A 7,217-nucleotide genomic window follows, 5' to 3' on the forward strand; every position below is an offset into this window, starting at 1 on the left:
AAGCTGAGCAGCAAAGGAGGCTCTGAGACCAGGCCAGCTGCCTGGGAAAAAGCAGAAATCAGGGGCTGAGTTGGCTGGAAGAAGTTTAGACCAGAGTCACTTGGGAAGGATGCTCGCTCTCCAGACTGTTGAGCTGCCTGCAGGTTGTGCAGTGTGCTCCACATTCCTGGGTTTTGTGAGGTATCATCCATACGGGGTGGACTTTGGTATTACAGCTGTCTTTGAGTCATTTCTGCTGCTGTAAGTAACCTCCTCCATACGCCTGCAAGTAACCCCAAGTAACTCTAATAAAACTCACTGGTATCTGTACTTCTGATCTGTTGTGGGCTCCCTTTGGGGTGAGAAGACTTATATGTTGCACCTCCCCAGGAAAAGTGTTTTTCACATAACACCTTGGCTTTTCTTTCTCTTTCAAACCTTTCTAGTAACCATGGCTTTGAGTCCTAATAGCCTGGGCCCCTTTCTACCCCTTGATATGCACCGGCACCGGTTGCTACAGCCTCAGCCTCTCCCATTTCCTACTCCCCAAGACTATTAACTTTCAAGCTCTTCGCGCTTGCCCACTGTCTTAGTTCCTTTCCAGTGGCCGGACACAAGTTGGCAAAGGCAACTTAAGGGAGAAGGTTTTATTTTAGCTCACAGTTTAAGCCATGATCATCATGGCAGACAAGGCAAGGTAATAGGAGTTAAAGCAGTTGGTTGTATTATACACGCAGTCAGAAGAGAAATACATAACTGTGCTCATCTCTCTCTCTCTCTCTCTCTCTCTCTCTATCTCTCTCTCTCTCTCTCTCTCTCTCTTTCTCTCCAGTGCTCAGTCATCAAATAGTGCCTCCTATGATTCAGATATCTTCCAGCATCAATTAATATGCCCAAGATAATCCCCCCATAGGCATGTTCAGAGATCTACCTCCAGAGTGATTATTAACTTGGAGTTAATAATCAAGTGAACTATTAATGCTGGCCATCATAATCTGTTTCTAGAACTCTTCGGCCTCTCCTAGTGTTACAGCCCTGAAATCTGAGCACTGGAGGCCTCAGTACTAAGTGGTTGAACTTTGGCTCTATCCTCAGTGGTGCCATCAGGACTGGGATTTATCTGCTCCTAGTGCAAGCATCTCAGCCCACTGGGCCCATAATAAAGACCACAAGCAACCCCCCAAACCACTCATGGGAAGCTGTCATGGGACTCAATATTTCAATACCAGGTATTAGTCTGAGCTTCTAGGACTAAGCCCGCAAGGCTGAGGAAGGGTGTGACATACACCTGCTGAGATCACAGTTCTTCCAGTAACGACCCCACATGAATATAGCTTCAAAATCTACCAACCACAAGCATCTGCTGAGTCAGTACAGAGATGCTGCACCAGCGAGGGTACCTGCAGGGTGAGCAGGGTTATCTGAAGCTCACTGAAGGCTGTTCGCCCAGAGGGGAGCCTTCCGAAGCAAAGGCAAGTCCTGTGGAGCAGCCTTGACTGGAGCAAGGCTCCAGCAGAGGTCAGGGCTGCAGCAGCAGCTGTGGTGGCAGTGAGCCTTGCATGGGTGGATGGGTCAGATGTAAGGGCAGGGTCTGTCAAGTCGACAGAGGGTCAAAGTGTGTTTATAGCAAAGACGTAACATCTGTGGGGGGTGGGGGGTGCATGGGTGTGTGGGTGTGGGTGTGGCCTTTTGCGATAGGGTTTCTCTGTGTAGCCCTAGCTGTCCTGGAACTCACTCTGTAGACCAGGCTGGCCTGGAATTCAGAAATCCTCCTGCCTCTGCCTCCCCAGTGCTGGGATTAAAGGTGTGTGCCACCATGCCCAGCATAATGTAACATTCTTAATGATGTTTAACAGTGGTTGGCTCTTAGAAATGTACCCTTTGAGAGAATTGGGTTTGTCACTAGCGGTTGGGCTGAGGTGGCTGAAGACATAGTAGAGACTCTGGTCTTGACTTTACTCTGGCCATTTACAGAAGATTCTTAAAGGCCTCCTACACACAGAGGAGGGGGAAAGACAGAGTCAAACACAGAGACTCAAAAGAATAACCTCATGAGAGGAACGCATGAACAAATGAAAACTAAGGAAGTGTAAAATACATTCAGATTAATAATCCAGCAAATCCTACATTGAAAAAAGTAGGAACAAACAAATAGTATTTGAACCAATCAGGAAAAGAATCAGCAAAATCACAGGAATCAGCAAATATACCCCAACCATAGATAACCCCATAAAAGGTCTCAACGCAAGCTGGGCAATGGTGGCACACACCTGTAATCCCAGCACTCTGGGAGGCAGAGGCAGGTGGATTTCTGAGTTTGAGGCCAGCCTGGTTTACAGAGTGAGTTCCAGGACAGCCAGGGCTACACAGAGAAACCCTGTCTCGAAAAAACCAAATCCAAAAACAAACAAACAAACAAACAAACAATAAAGGTCTTAACACTTAGGGCTCATTTTAGCAGATTGGATTTAGAAGATCTGGGGCTAGAGAGAGATGGCTCAGCAGTTAAAAGCACTGTCTGCTCTTCCAGAGGAGCCATGTTTGACTCCCAAAACACACACTACAGATCACAACCATCTGTAACTTGAGTCATAAGGAATCCAACACCACCCTGTTCTGGTCTCCATGGATAACACACACACACACACACCACATGACACACACAAACATACATGCAGGGGAAACACTCATATATATAAATATAAGTAAAACAGCGTAAATACAATCTACCTGCTTGTTATCTGCAATGAATTGTCCCATTACCAAAAATGTTAAAGATGGAAAATAATATACCAAACAAATAGTGAGGGAAAAGGTCATGAGTGAGTGTTCTCACCTCTGACAAGCAGTCTTCAAGCCCAAGTTATCCAGAAAAGATAAAGGTCACAACATATTAATAAAAGGAACAATTCATCACAAAGATACAATAACATGTTATCATTTTATATATATGGTATCATTGTGTGTTCATATATACATTCGCATATATGCAGGGAACTTTGGTGCATCTCATTCTATAACCAAACACCAGTGGACATAAAGGAATAGGTAGGTGAAGACACAAAAAGGTGGGTGATGTCGCTACTACACTTGATGATGAACGCATCCTGCAGGCAAGAAATCAACCAAGGACTTCAGAGAAAAACTGCACCATGGATCGATCACACCAGCTTAGCAGGTACCTGCGTAATATTCCGTCTAAGAGCTGTGGAATATACATTTTTCTCAGTAGCTTCTTCCTAAAACAGATCATTTGTCACAGAGCTATTTCAACAAAGACCAAAAAAAAAAAAAAAAAAAAAAAAGTTTCTCATCTATTACCACATATGAGTACAGTGGAATAAAACTAGAAAACAACCAGGGAAATTATACAAACACATGAAGATTAAATAATGTGCTTCTGAATGATCACTGGCTCACTGAAGAAACCAGGCAGGAAAAATTTAAAAGTCTTAGAATCCAAGGAACAAAATCAAAGAACACAACTTGCCAAACCTTTGTGAAACGGGAAAAGTGGTTCTAAGCGGCAAGAGCTTACATGTTCTCTCACATTTAAAAGATCAGAGAAAGAGTACAAGTAACTTAATGGTGCATATCAAGGTCTTAGAGAAACAATAACAAGCCAAAACCAAATTTAGAAGAAGAAAAGAAAAATAGAAGAATAGAGTGTAGAAATTAATGAAATGGATACTAAAAGAAAATAAAAATAATCAGTGAAATAAAATTAGTGTTTGAAAAGAAAAACAAGACTATCAGACACTTAGCTGAGCTAACGGAAAGAAAGAGAAAACCCAGATTAATAAAATTGGAGGTCACAAAAGAAGCATTACAATAAAGTAAAGAAATCCATAGGATATTTAGCAAATACTTCCAGTAAACTGGAAATCTACACAAAATGTATAAGTCCCTACATCCATATGACCTACTAAAATTAAAATAAAAACATATAAACTTTTGGGAAAGTTTATAACTGAGAACAGAATATGACATATATGTATAAAATGCCACGACGAAATACATAGATCATATGATAACCTAAAAAATTAATTTGAAAAAAAATATAGCCTGGTAGCTAAGATCATTGGGTGCTCTTCCAAAGGACCCAGGTTCAAGTCCCGGCATCCACACAGTGGTTCTCATCTATCTCTAAATCCAGCTCCATGGGGTCCAATGTCCTCTCCTGGCCTCTGAAGGCACTACACCCATACCTTCATGCAGACAGGACACTCATACACATAAAATAAAAATTGAAAAGCGTTTACAAATAGCTTATACATGCTTATAGTAAACCATGAGGCTGAAGCAGTGTTACGAAAGCCGAGGGGCTGGGGAGACAGCTCCGTCAGCAAACCTTGCTGTGAAGGAAGGAGGATGTGAGTTCAGATTCTGAATACACACATAAAAATCCAGGCATGGTGGCATGTCAGTCCAGTGCTGTGGAGACAGAGACTGGAGGATTCCCGATGCTTGCTGACCAGACATTCTAGCAAAATTGGTAAGTTCCAGACTCAGTGAAAAATTCTGACAATGATGATGATGATGATGATAATAATAATAATAATGAGAAGAAAAGGAAGAAGAAGAAGAAGAAGAAGAAGAAGAAGAAGAAGAAGAAGAAGATGATGATGATGATATGGAGCTGGAGGTGGTGGTGTACATTTTAAATTGCAGAGGCAGTAGAAGGCATAAGTTTGAGGCCAGACTGGTGTAATAGTGAGTTTCAGGAACAGCTAGGTTTGCACAGAGAGGCCTTGTCTTCAAAAAGGAAATACATAAAAACAAAATGTGGAAAGAAATTTAAGAAGACATCAACACCAACCTCAGGTATACACACACACACACACACACACACAGAGAGAGAGAGAGAGAGAGAGAGAGAGACAGAGACAGAGACAGAGAGAGAGAGAGAAGAGAGAAACAGTCAGACAGACAAACAGACAGAGACACATACAGACAGACATACAGAGACCCACAAACACAGGCAGACACACAGAGAGAGACACAGAGATAACACAGACACAAACACATTCATACACATACAGACACACAAACACACAGACACAGATATAGACACAGACTCACACACACGTGGACACAAACACACATACAGAATAACAGACACACACACAAAATAAGTCAATAAATGTAATAAAAATTATTTTAAAGAATAATTATAAAACAATAAAATAGCCGGGCGTGGTGGCGCACACCTGTAATCCCAGCACTTGGGAGGCAGAGGCAGGCGGATTTCTGAGTTCGAGGCCAGCCTGGTCTACAGAGTGAGTTCCAGGACAGCCAGGACCACAGAGAGAAAAGCTGTCTCGGAAAAAAACAAAAACAAAAAACAAAAAACAATAAAATAATAACACCAATGATTTTCCAACTATTCCGAGAGGGATAGGGAGATGGCTCGGCAGGCCAAGTGCTTGGTGTGTGAGCATAAGGACTTCAGTTCAGATCAGCAGCACCCGCACAAATACCAGGTGTGTGCAGAAGCTCCCCTCCCACGCCCACCCCCCCACCCCCCCACCCCCCGTAATTCTAGCATTTGTAAGGCAGACAGGGAGTCCCCAGAGCAAGCCGGCTGGACTGGCCAAACAAGGGCTCCAGGTTCAATTGGAGAGTGACCAGGGAAGACTGCCAAAGTCAGCCTCAGGCCCCACCCACATGCAACATGTAAATATACATATGAACACACACATACACTTGCAATAAATAAAATTATTTCACTTTTATTTAAATTTTAAAGTTGAAAGGGAAGAAATGCTCTATGAAGCCAGTATTACCTCGGTAACGAAACCACATATAGACACTCAACAGAGAAAACAAACGAGTAAACGAAGACCATAGACCAACCAGTTCCACTGAGGAACACAGACACAGAGAGTCCAAATAAAGCCGGGTGGTGGCGGCGTGGGCTTGGGAGGCAGAGGCAGGTGGATCTCTGAGTTCAAGGCCAGCCTGGTCTACAGAGTGAGTTCTAGGACAGCAAAAGCTACACAGTGAAACCCTGTCCTGAAAAAACCCAAACCAAATAAACAACAACACTCTAAAGAAGAATTTGCAAATCACATAAGAAAAGATAACACACTGTAATCAAGTTTCATTCCAAGAATCTAAGGATGATTCACCACGTGCAAATCAATAAGTGACGCAGCGTGTGAGTGACTTGGGTACGGATCATATGACTGCCTCAAACAAGGCAGAAGAGGCCTCTGGGAAAATTCAGCACTCCTTTATGAGAGTCCTGAAGAAACTAGGAATAGAAGAAACATGGAGGCTGGCTCAGTGGTTAAGAGCACTGACTGCTCTTCTGAAGTCCTGAGTTCAATTCCCAGCAACCACATGGTGGCTCACAACCATCCATAACGAGATCTGAAGCCTTTTTCTGCTGTGTCTGAAAACAGCTAAACAGTGAACTTAAATAAACAAATCTTTGGGCCAGAACGGGGCCGATCGGAGCGAGTGGAGGTCCTGAATTCAAAATCCCAAGCAACCACATAATGGTTTACAACGATCAGTAGAGCTACAGTGTACTCATAAACATAAAATAAATAAATAAATCTGAAGAAGAAGAAGAAGAAGAAGAAGAAGAAGAAGAAGAAGAAGAAGAAGAAGAAGAAGAAGAAGAAACATGCCTCAGTATAATATCCAGCAAACCTATTGCCAACATATGAGAAAAATTCAAGTTTCCTTTAATGAGTGATACAAATATCCCCTCTCTCTACTCTCATTTAATACGGTGTATGAATGCTTATCCAAAAAATAAAACCACTAATATACTGTGTGTAATACTTAAAAGATTCTGAAGACTCCTAAGGAAACTCTTAGCTTTGATGGTTTCATCAATGTAATTAACACAATGCAAGGTCAGCATATGAAGATGGGATTCCAGCATGGCTCAGCCATAAAGGGTCTTCCATGCAAACATGAGGACCTGAGTTCAAATCCCCTGCACCCCTGTAAAAGGCCAAGGTCAGAGTTCATTTATAACCTCAGCACTGGGTAAAGTAGAGTTGAGCAGATCAGTACAGCTACTGTGTACTCATAAACAGCCAGAAAAATGGATGAGCTCCAGCTTCGGTTAGAAATCCTATCTGGTGGGGACATGCCTTTAATCCCAGGAGGCAGAGGCAGAGGCAGAGGCAGAGGCAGAGGCAGAGAGATGGCCAGCTTGATCTACAAGGCAAGTTCCAGGACAGCCTGCATTATTACACCAAGAAACCCTGTCTTGGAAA

Source organism: Apodemus sylvaticus, chromosome 6, assembly GCF_947179515.1.
Source record: "Apodemus sylvaticus chromosome 6, mApoSyl1.1, whole genome shotgun sequence".
NCBI classification, from domain to species: Eukaryota; Metazoa; Chordata; class Mammalia; order Rodentia; family Muridae; genus Apodemus; species Apodemus sylvaticus.